The 13614-nt window shown below is 38.1% G+C and overlaps 1 long non-coding RNA gene across 1 annotated transcript; it reads right to left on the reverse strand.

The window, feature by feature from the left end:
- Positions 1–9739: 9739 nt before the first annotated feature.
- On the reverse strand, positions 9740–10093 carry LOC129238665 (uncharacterized). The gene is made up of 2 exons (XR_008581800.1): positions 10015–10093; positions 9740–9947 (listed from the first exon to the last, which is right to left on the reverse strand). It is a non-coding gene; the product is annotated as an uncharacterized LOC129238665 (long non-coding RNA).
- Between the last annotated feature and the right edge of the window lie 3521 nt (positions 10094–13614).

The raw sequence follows: 13614 nt of genomic DNA on the forward strand, positions 1-13614 counted from the left end.
CTTAACCTCTATTAAAGGTGGCCGGCTTTTTGTCTAAATTTTGTTTTTAAATTGACACAAAATGCGACGAATACGAGTATCAGCCTGAAGTCAATGAATTGACATCTCATTGAATTATTCCATAAAATATAGAATGGATCTTGGCTTTGTTTGTGAGCTCAAAACTGAAACGGTTAAGAAGTTAATATCTCATTTCAATAGTGAATATAAACTGCAAGATTTTGCTGTGTAAATGTGGACAAAAAAACTGTTTTCACACTGTTTTGTAAAATTTTTTAATGTAAAGGAAAGACTCTTTGAAAATCCTTCAAAAATTATGTTTTTTGTTTTTGCCCAGCAGTAACGCGCCAATAGAAATATTGGGTAGTCGAAAAAGTCTTTTCGTATTTCGTCAATAGATGTCGTTGGAGTCATCCACCTCCAGGTCTACCAATCACATTGTGTCATATCATATGGTGTTAGCTTAAAATGTTAAGCTTCATTTAACCAAAAAAAATATGAAATTCGGAGAAGTTGAAAAAAAGTTATAGCTGTTCAAAAATGAGTGAAACTAATGAAGAGATGCGCTATATTTTGAAATTTTTGTATAAAAAAGGGAAGAATGCCACACAAGCCACCAATGAAATTTGTGAAGTTTACGGAGACGATGCTGTATCAGTTCGTGTAGCACAACAATGGTTCGCGCGCTTCCGTTCTGGAAATTTCGATGTGAAAGATGCACCTCGCTCCGGTCGATCTATCGTTGAAAAAGTCGATGCAATTATGGAATAGATTGACCAGGACCATCACATAAGCTGCCATGACATCGCCAAGGCACTAAACATTCATTATCTAACGGTTTTGAACCATTTAAAAAAGGCTGGTTACAAAAATAAGCTCGATGTTTGGGTACCACATGGATTGTATGTGGAAAATTTAATGGACCGAATTAAAATCTGCGATTCTTTGCTGAAACGAAATAAAATCGAACCATTTCTGAAGCGAATGGTAACAGGAGATGAAGAGTGGATCAAATACGACAATAATGTGCGAAAAAGAGCATGGTGCAAGGGTGGTGAAGCTCAACAAATGGTCGCAAAGCCAGGATTGACGCCTCGAAAGGTTATACTGTGTGTTTGGTGGGATTGGAAAGGAATCATCCACTATGAGCTGCTCCAGCCTGCTCGAACGATTGATTCTACACTTTACTGTCAACAACTGATGAGATTGAAGCAACCAATCGAAAAAAAACGGCCAGAACTGATCAGCAGAAAGGGCGTCGTCTTCCATCAGGACAACGCTAGGCCACATACATCTTTGATGACTCGGCAAAAACTGGGAGAACTTGGCTGGGAAATTTTGATGCATCCATCATATAGCCCTGACCTTGCATCATCGAACTACCGTTTGTTTCGGTCAATGCAGAACTCCCTTAATGGAGTAAAATTGGCTTCAAGAGAAGCCCGTGAAAATTACTTGTCGCAGTTTATCGCCGAGAAACCACAAGAGTTTTACACTGATGGAATAATGTCTGTAGAAGAAAAATGGCAAAAGGTGGTCGACCAATATGGTACATATTTGGTTTAATAAAGTGCATTATAAATATAAAAAAAATGGGTTGAAGTTTGATTAGAAATACGAAAAGACTTTTTCGACTACCCTACATGTAAGAATGGAAATACTGTGTGGTTTCTGAGAAATAGGGGTTTAAAATTTATTTGTTCCTATGCAAGCTTTTAATTGAGAGTTAATGAATCGAGAAAACAAATTAGATATATTACATATTTTTTAAATACTTTCCGCTAAAAGATTAAAAAATGTTAAACTTTTTTCTCCTAAAAATTTGTTGTTCATTGTTTTAATTTTAGACATTTCTGATATTTTTTAACTATCGAATTGAGATTTGGAATTTTCCTTTAAAATAATACCAGACATTTGCAACGTAAATTTACAATACAGGGTTTAGCTCTTTCTAAACACTGTAAGTTGATCGATCGTGATGAAGTTTTTGGGCGGATGACCCTAACGTGTTTTGCAATTTTTCTATAAACCATATTAAGCCAACGAACGTTTTTGTGCAAGCCTCTCTGGACTCTGACTATAAATATGATCCAGATTTCTTTACGACTGATGCATATCAAGCTGCTATTCGTAGACGAAAGGAGTTAGAGTTGGCTGCAAGGCTCAGGGGCAAACGCTATAAGAACGGACGGTTTGTTTAGCGGAGTTCTCATCCCGATTTTTAACATTCCTCAAACAGCCCTCGACGGACTCGGCTCGATATTGGTTTAAAGTGTTTCACGCATAAAATATGTTAATGGGAATTGAAAAGTATAAAGCAGAAACTTATTAAAATATTTCGTGAAAGAGTTTGCGTATTTTATTTACATGGCAACTTTATTTTGTTTATTCAGACTTTCTGTCGCTACAAACTCATAAAACAGTTTTTAAAGCTTTTACTTTCAAGCAGGCAATGCTGTTCCAATCGCGTTTATTTCTCTAATAAAAACTGAATTATTATTTTTGCACTAAACAACGAGTGTTTTTTTAAATATTCATTTGACGATAATGCAAAACAAAATGGTTTGTATACTTATTTTAACTCTGTAAATCCGGTAATGACTGTTTTTGCCCTTAGCTTTTGTTGTAACTAAAACATATTCTTGCGTAGAAATCATTGAAGCGTTTTAGCTGAAATAGGAGTGTCATTATATTATAATAAAACTTGCAGTACTTAAACCCCATCGTACTTGTATAAGTTATAAAAATAAAAGTACAAAAAAATGTTTTTTCGAGTAGCCTGTTCTTAACAGTTTTTTCGAGTTACTTACATTTAATTAATTTTACAAAAAATAATATCCACACGAAAAAATTCACTTAATTGTAAAACACGAACGCCAAATCCATGAATTCATTCAGGAAAGCGAAAAAGACGGAAAGCAAAAATTGCGACGTGACTTAACAGCATATTTTCTAGTGGCACGTTAACAATTAATTAAGCAGATATTTTACTTACAGACAAACATACATACCGTTACCTTAATATACTCGTAGAAAGGCCCTGACTCATATTTTTAACAAATCTGGTTTTTAACGGGTTTTAATGTGTAATCTTTAAATACAACATCACTGAAAATGTTGCATCACTTTCGGAACTAACTATGAGTATTGGAAAAAATGAGAAAAAAAGGTATTATATTCTTGTTGTTGCTGTAGCAGCATATACAGGGTTGGCCATATTAAACTGACCCATTGAGTAACCCTATAACTTTTTACTGTAATTTGAAATCTAAGGTTTACGTCAACAAGCCAAAGACACTAGGCGCACTTAAGGCCAATATCCGACGGGAAATAGCCGCCATATCGGCCGAGACGCTGGCCAAAACTATGGAAAACGCCGAAAAACGGGCACATTACGCTATACGAGCTAAGGGCGACCACTTGCGCGATATCATATTCAAAAAGTGATGTAAACGAATCTCCTTGAACTAAATTAAATGTTTTTCACAATGAAACACAAAAAAATGTTTCTCTTTCCATATTTTTTTAATAATCACATGGGTCAGTTTAATATGGCTAACCCTGTATATTCCTCAGACGTTACGGGAAAAGCAGCTGGAGTGACAGGCCTTGGACGTATAACCAACTGCCAAGGGAACGCATTGTGAAAGTCATTTTGTTGTGGTTAAATTTGCAATCAGTTTTTTTCTTCTCCATTGAAGCAACAAAAATATGAGTTAGGGCCTTCTACATATATTTTATAAAATCTGGGTAATGAAATTTTATAGATTTTACGATTGGGAATTTTTAATTATAAGATTTTGTTTTCACAGGTTTCTTAATATTAATAAAACTTGTTTCTGATGCTGTGAATTTTCACTTCTGATATCGAATTTTTGGAGAATTTAAGCCCCTCTCCAAAAAAATTCGGAAGTTGGTTTAATTACACAGGCCGACAAAATTTAACCAACATTCAGACCCAGAAACCAGACTATATATTTCCGAAGGTTTATGATGCGCTGAATCCAAATCTGGCCTCAGAATTGCTCTATCATACCGCAAGCAGGCTAACCCACTTAACCCTGGGGACAGCGTTTACTCGCATATTTTTTTTAAATAAGTCTTATTTATCTAGATATCTCACAACACAAGTGGGCTAACCAACTTAACTGTTAGCCCATCAACTCCCGTATCCCCTAATCCCTAGAAGCCACCCCTACCACACCACAAGCAGGCTAACCCACCTAACCTTGGGAACAGAGAGTTTAGTCGCATATTTTTCTTGAAATAAGTCTTATTTTTCTTGATATCTCGTACTACAAGTGGGCTAATTTACTTAACTTCTAACCCACCAACCCCCATAAACCCCCTAACACTTAGAAACCACCCCTATTACACCGCAAGCAAGCTAACCCACCTAACACAAGAAACAGCGAGTTTAGACGCATGTTTTTTCTGGAAAGATATGTGACTAAACTCACTGTCTCCAGGGTTAAGTGGGTTAGCCTGCTTGCGGTATGGTAGGGGTGGTTTCTAGGGGAAAAATATGTTATCTCAATCGATTTTCAGGTGTAGGAAAATTTAGAAACATGAAAATTTCAAAATGCGGTATCTCAGCGAAAAAAAATGATATTTGAGCAAACAAAACGCCATTTGAAAGAAGAAGACTTGTACTTAAAGATGACAGCCTATTTTTTTGGTGAAAGAAAACATCTGCAAGGCTATATAACCTCAAATATGGGCAAAAACGGTGTTTTTTGCACTTTTAGGTTAGGATATATCGAAAACCAGAGCTGGTAGAGCAATTTTGAGGCCAGATTTCGATTCATCGCATCAAAATCCTTCGAAAGTATATAGTCCGGTTTCTGGGTCTGAGATGCTGTCGGCGTGTGTTATGTAGGCGGTGTAACACTTAGCCCAATCTTTCTGCGACCAGTTCTTCGATTCAAAATCTGTTCTTTCAAAGTGAATCCAAAAAAGGTGGCTAGAATGTCATTGCAAATATCTGCAGGGTACTGTCTGTCAAATAAGAGCCGTCAAACTATCATTTAAAGAGTCCGTTCAAAGAGATTGTCAAAGTTTTACAAAAATATCAGAAGGTGAATCACGAATGTTTGACAGAGCAGAAAAAAAGCACCAGAGTAGAGCATTGTCTCACAAGTTTAGCATTGTGAACGAATTTTTGGTCAGGAACTCAACAAATATGAATAACCGCTGTATTCAGCTGATATAACTCCGTCTGCTTTCTTCTTTTTTTCTATCCAACAGACATAAAATTTCATTTACGCAATAAAATTATTATATTAAAAATGAGCATTAAATGAGCTCAACTGACATATTTTACCTTTGTTAACCTTCATCTGCATCCCAAAAAACAGCAATGTTTTCTACCCTCACGTGTCGTTTGGTGGGATGGGTCTCTATATTCCCCTCAAAGCTCACCCCATAGTGATTCATTTCATTATTGATTTCTGACCGAGATCGTACGAAGAAACAAATTAACCATCTCGAATCAAGTGTTTTGGATAACGCCTGCCAATTTTATCAAATACTCACTGTGGTTGCTGTTATGCCACGTAATTGGAGACATAGTACACGCCCGTATGAAAGCACACTTCGCCTGACTTACATCTGTGAACATACAGTTAAGGAGACCCCAGGAAGCTCTATGTTAGTAGTTCAGTAAGATACGATCAAACCCAAATTCCAATACTCTGCAGCTGTTTATCTTAGTCCACCAATGATTCTTTTAGCTTTCTATTCAACCTGGGAGAGCAGGAGTCTTAGAGTGGCCTGTATAGATAACTTGTCTGCTTCATTATTCATAGGAATATCACTGTGTCTCAGTAAAGATTGACGATTCAATACTTGATCTAAATCCAGTTTCCTCAATAATCCCAGGGTGAAACTGGTGTGGGCTGAGCGTGTGTGCCCTTCTTTTGGAATTACTAGGTCGAACAGCGTAAAGCTAGCTTTCAATTATCCATTAGCACTTTTCGCTTTCTAAATTCCGTGCTAAAAGCAGGTCGTAGACTATAGTAAGCCTGGCGTAAAAATCCACAATTTTTTTTTCAATTCATTTTTGTCACCTTAAACGTAACTAAATAATTTTAAGGGGGCAGCAAATTACCTTCAAAAACATCGGGCACATTGTTTAACAGGCTCTATTGGCATGACAAAGTGAACTTTAAGGTTAGAGGTCGTCAAGAAAATGGTCATTCGTCTGCTTCGAAAACATTGTATTTTAGAAAAAGAAAAATTAAATTTGCCTGTGCCGTCACGCATCACTGTAGCCGCAAATACCTTCAATCCACGTTTCTGTTATTTTGTTATAATTTTCTTTCAATTACTACTTAGAAATATTTAAAATTCCTTGTACGTGCAAAGTTTTGTGAAGTTGCTCCTATATAAACTGGGACCGACAAAGGTTCTCTACACAGTTTGAAAGAGTTACCCGGTTGTGATAGTCCAATGTTGCGAAAAAATATTTGTTTGTATTTGCTAATAGGCGGTAAGTCATTACTTTTATATGTATTATACCTTCTGCTCCAATATGTACGAGACGGTATCAATAAAACGGTCCGCGGATGACATATAGCAAAAATAAATTTTTTGTTTTTTGGTAGGACTGTTATAAGCTTACATGGCAAATTTCAGCGTGATATGTCACATAGTTTGTTTTCTGTGCTACTGTAAACAAGTCAAGCTCGAGTGTGTTCTTCGAATTTAACGATGGAAATTCAAGTTGAACAAAGAATTTGTTTGAAATTTTGTTATTCCAACAAAATTTCGGCTTCAGACGCCTTAAAAATGTTGCAGACAACCTATGGGGACTCTGCTCTATCGCGTGCACGTGTTTTCCAATGGTACAAATCGTTCAAAGAGGGCCGTACATCGGTTGAAAACTTGCCTCATAAACGTCGTCCAGCAACATCAGTAAACGACGAAAACATCGGAAAATGAAAGGAAATTGTGCTTGAAAATCGCACAAATCGCAAAATCGGTTAACGCTAAATATTATTTAGACGGTTTAAAGCGTTTGCGCGAGAACATTCGTCTTAAACGGAAGGAATTGTGGGACAACAAGTCATGGTTCTTGCATCACGATAATGCACCAGCTCATACATCACGTCTTGTTCGCGATTATTTGAACAAAAATAATGTTAATATCGTTCCGCAAGCACCGTATTCGCCTGATATGGCTCCATGTGACTTTTTCCTGTTTCCCAAGCTCAAGTTGCCGCTCCGTGGAAAACATTTTGAGACAATTGAAGTCATAAAAGAGAATTCGAAGAACACACTCGAGCTTGACTTGTTTACAATAGCACAGAAAACAAACTATGTGTCATATCACTCTGAAATTTGCCATGTAAGCTTATAACAGTCCTGTCAAAAAACCAAAAATTTATTTTTGCCATATGTCATCCGCGGACCGTTTTATTGATACCGTCTCGTTCATATTTGAGCAGAAGTTAGGAATGGGTTTGGTCGTGACGTTAGCTGAATAAGTTAATGAGGATCCTAAAGGTAGAGTAGATAAAGAGAATTCGAGAAGTGGTGGTAGATTCTGAAGATTTTCAAACATAGTGGTTAGGAATAGTCGGAAGGTATCCCACAGGTACACTGGGAAACGATCGCTGAAAAAAGGAATCCAGCGCTGCGTAGTACGAGGAAACAGTATTTTCTAATTGGCAGAAATAGATGCACCAACGCGATAACGCTGGACTTATCGCTATATCCCAGATAGAAATATTAACAGCATACCGCTGATTTAAGACATAGATTCCAAGACGAATCAGATCCTGTAAGAAACTGTAATGTAGGAGACACAGTAAAGTGCTTTTCCTATGACTTCTTTAAGTGCTCGCTAGGCGATGAGGAGGTTAATCACAGACGAAAGGCGGAGGCATAGCTGCTTTCCTTTTCCATAGCCGCGTTTCCGCCATACGATGTAATGAGTGGTGGCAATCGTGTAGGACGAGGAGCTCCATAAGGATGTTGCGCTATCCTCGAAAAGAAGGAATTTAAATATCAAAGCAAACTCTACGTTGTACTCGTACATCCTTAGGATACTACAATAGAGAAAATTATCACGTTTAGATGGAAGTAGCAGCGGACTGCCTGACTTGGGGGTTGAAGACAGTTTGACGCTATTATTTAATAACTGCATCGAATGTTTTGACGTGGTGATGTAAATTGATCTCCCGGATAATGTGATTAGACTTTCTTTTAGGGCTTACAGTAGTTAAAACTGTATCGCAGTAAGTCGTTCGCAAATCTAACTGAACCCAGACCACTGCTCAAATTCAGTACGACTTATGTTATATTCAAACTGCTGTTTTTTGACGGAACTTCAGATTTCGAGCAATTTAATAAATGCTGACGTAAAGATCCGGCTCAACGATTTTCTTGATTTCTGTGTTTTTGTTTTTATCGACACTTTCGACGACTGATCGACCAGATCATGTCTCAATTTCAAAGTCTATATCACAAGTATGGAATCATGGAAACCACCGCTTTGCTATTGCATTCGATACTGTTTTCGGCCCATGGATGGCACACATTTTTTTGGGCGCTTGCTTCAACTTTTCTCCTTTACCACTATTTTAGAATGTCGTGAATAAACACTCGATGGTGTCGCGAACTTTTTTGAAGTGTATTGTGACCCTTTTTTATTATTGATTGACTGTTTGTGCACTGCGACTTGAAGAGATCTATTGGGCAGCCACGTAGGCTTTTCAAACAGTTTTAGGCTGTTCGTAAATCCTAAAACTGCTGTAGGCTTAATTTCTAGTCTGCGTCGTGCCACTGCTGGACAATCGTATAGAATATGTTCTGCAGTTTCTTCTGCCCCTTTGCAGCGTCTACGGGAATTGTTTTCTATCGCACCTATCTTTTTCATGTGATAATTAAATTTACAGTATCCTGTTAGTAGTTCAGTGTGAAGTTGTATGCCCTTTCTAATTAGGTTAAGGATTGCTTCTGCCTTTATCGGTCCTGGATCTATGAGTCTTTTCGACTGCCGCATCCCCGATTGGGCTCTCCAGTAGTCGATTAGGACTCGTTGTTCCCGCTCATGTAAAAGGCACTTTTGAAGCTGTTATTTACCCCGCAGAAATATTCAGCACCTATGACGGGAGTACCTGCCCCCTTTTTCGATAAAGTGTCCGCAATTTCATTCCCTTTGTGCCCCTTATGTCCCGGAACCCACATCAAGGTAACAGAGTTTCTTGATGCTAGTGTGTTGAGGCTTTTAAAACATTCCCAGACCAACCTTGATTGGAATGAGTAGCTATCTAGCATTTTAGAGCTGATTGACTGTCAGAGCGAAAGTTATTATTGGCACCGCGCATGCCTCTCCGTAGACATTCTCTGGCACACAGCTCTAAACCGTGGACCTCTGCTTAGAAAAGGGAAGTGGTTATTACCTTTGCAATTTCTTTTTTGAAATGTGGTCCGACAATTCCGGCTTCGGCACTACCGTCTTCCATTTTGGACCCATCAGTAAACACTTGTGCCCCCTGTTTTAGGAATATTTCATTGCTTCTCCATGCTGAGCGGTGACTAATGACCACCTTGAATTTCTTGGATAATTCTAGTTTGCTTTCCATCTTGTGGTGGACTGTCAGGCACGGACAGCTCAGGATTGAACCCAGAGTGATCCTTAAATTACGGTGTAGTTAGTAAGACCCGTTGCGATACGCACATCCTGAGAAACACATGGCTCACTAAAGACGCTACAGTCACGGAAAAACTCAGATCTTTTTACTTCCCCCAATTTTATTGTTATGTAAGTTCCTTCAATATATTTCCAGGTTATATGAAGTAGATAAATTTATTTAAATAAATAACCTGCTGCTAGTTCACCGCCCCAGGAAGACCACTTAAAACACCGGTTGCCAATCCAAGTGCCCCTTCTGGTGTCAGAGGCAATCCTTGCGGCCTACATTCGCAGACGCTGAATAAAACTGAAAAGGAATTGATTTGGTTAAAATTATAAAATAAAAAAAAAAATCGAAATTGAGTCGAGCGTACTTGCAACCAGCAATAGAGCACTAATAAATTTACGGAAAAGCGACATACTTCGGTATTGATGTATTTTACAGAAGTAACTCAACCTTTTATACCCCAAAGCAAACGAAATTTCTGTTTTATAATTAACATTTTGACACGTTGAAAATCGTGCAAAAATGATGCCCTTTGTTTTTGTCCAGTACGTATGAATATTCAAAATACATTACAAAAATAACAATTGAAATGCATTAATTTGCAAGTTCACTTTTTTGCTTTATTTTTGGATTTGCTTTAGCGACAAAAGGCTCCAAATGTACCCAGTAAAAACTTCATTAGTTTGAATTTAATGAAATTTGTTGCGAATGGAATGGGTGCTTGCCGAGGTATTAGAGATTCAAAGCTTTGTTTTCTGCTATGCAAGCCTTTTTTCTTTATATTTAAAGTTAAATAATTGGGAAAACAGATTAAATATTTTACATATTTTTTAAAGACTTTCTGATAAAAGTTTCATATATAAACCCCTTACTGCGAAAATTTCTGCAGCAATAGCATTAGCAGTCGTGTTGAAAGTTAAAAGCTCAAATGTTGAAGAAATTTCTTTACTTGTTTGCGCTGATTAGTGGTACAGTGTCGATTTTATATAATTATTAAGAAATCGTTTTAAATATTTTATATAGACTATAATTATAAATAATTTTCTATTGCAGTAATTGGCCTCATCAGCGAATTGCCAAGCGCCAATGCCAATCCTCTACCACTTGATATTAAACGAGTTGGTGAGGATTATATATTATAATATATATACAACTTTTCTATTTTCGTCTGTTCTTTATTAATATTACATCTCAACTAAAAATTATGTTCTTACAATCTATCCTAAATCCCTACTTGCGGTGTAGCTATTCAACGATGAGTTTGTATTGGTACAGATGCGCCGGCAGCTTTGTTTGTATGTTGGTACGAATGTATTCTCAACTGCATTCCTCAAGCTGCCCAAAGTCACCTACGTTAATTGACGATCAGCTTGACCGCTGTGAGGTTTATTTACAAAATCCAAAAGCCAAGCAGGCGTGGGAGTAAGCTGTGCGATCTAATTAATATACAAACAGCCAGTAACGTGGGAGTGATTCAAGGGAATCATCAAACCTCTGTTTTAGCTTTGCAAGTGTGCAATGCGCTAACTTACATAAGAGTCAACACTATTGCTTATTTTCCTGGAAAGTCTTATGAAAAACTTATAATTCAAATTTCAAAAACAAATTGTAAATGCAACTATTTTCTTTAAATATATAATATTCATGTCAGCATAATTGCATTACTGTTTCTTATTCGCGCGCACCGTCTGACGTATTCTTTGTTAAAGAAATGTTTAATGGTCCCAAGCCCAGTGCACAACCAGCTATCCTGAAATGCTTTGCCTTGTCAGGTTAGCTCGCTCCCAAACGGGTGTTTGGAAGCTACCCAGAGGGTACTTGGGCTAATCCCGGACGTTGTGAGCTGCTTGGACCATATGCAGAAGAATCGTCCTGGCCACTCCCAAGTGAATGGCGATCAGTAACTTTCCCCACTCGTGTGGACTTCTATCCATGGAACCATCCTCCTACAAAGATCAGTCTGTGCAATAACAATGAATGGAATCAGACCATGTCCTAGGGAGTCTCTGAACGCACTGACATACGTTATTCCGGTAGATCTACATATCAAAAAGATAGCAACCATGAGTACATTTAGGTTAAATGAAGCGGGTCGCTGGAAGGAAAATCTCATGACCATGTCAGTCTATTACTGCGACAAACCCAGTAGAATTCTACCAAAGTACGCTAGTTGTAAATGCTTTATTACGATTTGATATAAATATTATAATAAATAAATAAAGTAAACTCGGTCAGGCTTCATTATGACACACTATAGTGGAATTGTTTGATTATACTTTTACTGTATAGCGCTTGGCTTTCAGATGGTCGGTCGTTCAGTAACGGCAGAAGTTACGAGTCAAAAAGCAAACTCCTTTCCTACTGCAAATTCAGCTTCAAAAACGCTACAGTGGTCAAATAGACAACAGCCGAGGTTTAGTGAGAGTTTGTTGAGCTGTAATTTATTACCTGCCCTTTTGTTTTACAGGACCTAAGGTCATAAATTTAGTATGGAAAATTACTTTTATTCAATTCAAAGTAAAAAATGTGTGAAAATAATACAAAATTAGGAATCAATTTACTTTTGCTCCACATGACCACTTGACTATGGTTTTGAGACGGTCCAGAAACGAAACGCGAGCTACCCGAATGTGACTTGCAGGTATTTTGGCCTACTCGCGGACAATGGCTTTTTTTCAGCGTCTCGACTCTGGTGAATCTTTTAGCTCGGACCCTGCTCTTCAAAATGGCCCAAAGAGTATAATCCATCGGATTCGCGTCTGCTGAATTTAAGAGCCATTGTGTGGACGTTATGAAGTTCGGAACATTGTTTTTTAGCCATTCTTGGTTCACTCGAACTTTGGGAGAGGGTGCCGAGTCCTGTTGAAACGTCCATGGGCTGCCACCGAAATGTTTGAATGCCCACGACTTCAAAGCAACCTCCAGAATACTTTCCCGATAATATTTCGCATTTATCTTGACGCCAGGCTCGATGAAAACGATTGGAGAACGCCCATCTGCGGTTACAGCGGCCTAAACCATTACCTATGGCGAGTGATGCCTCCTGGTACTGGTGATGCCTCGATGACTCAAATTCTCGTATGAACGGTCGGTCAAACAAACTATCGTTTTGGGAGTTTTCGAATTGCTCAATTTGAAATATTTTCTCGTCAGAAAACACAATGTTTGGAAATTGACCGCTTTCGGCAAAGCCAAGCAACTCCTTCGCTCTCTCAAGTCGGACTTGTTGCTGCTTTGGTATGGGATCATGCTCCCTTTGGATCTTGTAAGGCTTGACTTTAAGATCACAGTATGCGGCGGATGCTATAGTCAGATATTTTCAGTTCTTTCGCCATTTAATTGGTACTACGTCGGGGATTTCGCTCAAGTCACTTCTGCAATTTTTGACACATTTCACGTGACGTTGCAGCCTTTTGAAGGCCACCGCCATGACGTTTCGTGATACTACCAGTATCATGGTAATGAGTAATGGTGCGATAAACAAAAACTTGTATTTACTTTAAGGGGCTCGAGCTCACGAACAATCGCTGGCTGGAATTTTATAGGCAAATATAATGCAATCAACTACATATAAATTATGTTTGAAATCCATTAGTGATTTTCTTTTTTCGCGTTTACTCTCGGCAAAATGCTTCCGCGCGCTTGTAAACAATACTCTGGACTGTCATTTAGCCAATTAACAGAGAGCTGATGTCCGTGCATCAGCTGCGCGAGCGGTCTGAAGATGGTTGCACTTCGACTGCCGGACCCTGTACACTGGAGCCATCCTGTCAAACTGTAGAGGCCCTTTTCCATTCATTCTGCTCTGATATTTGTTGTCTAAAATGAATGCCTACTCTAACAGTGGTAAGTTTTCCGGAATGTTACTTAAGATTTTTGAGTGTCCAAATGTAAGGTTTCTTCAGCTCAATTGATTTGTAGTTCTGAATCTGAGGTTTGTCACGGGTACGTTTGATAAAATGTAAAA

This window comes from Anastrepha obliqua, chromosome 2 (assembly GCF_027943255.1).
Source record: "Anastrepha obliqua isolate idAnaObli1 chromosome 2, idAnaObli1_1.0, whole genome shotgun sequence".
Classification (NCBI taxonomy): Eukaryota; Metazoa; Arthropoda; class Insecta; order Diptera; family Tephritidae; genus Anastrepha; species Anastrepha obliqua.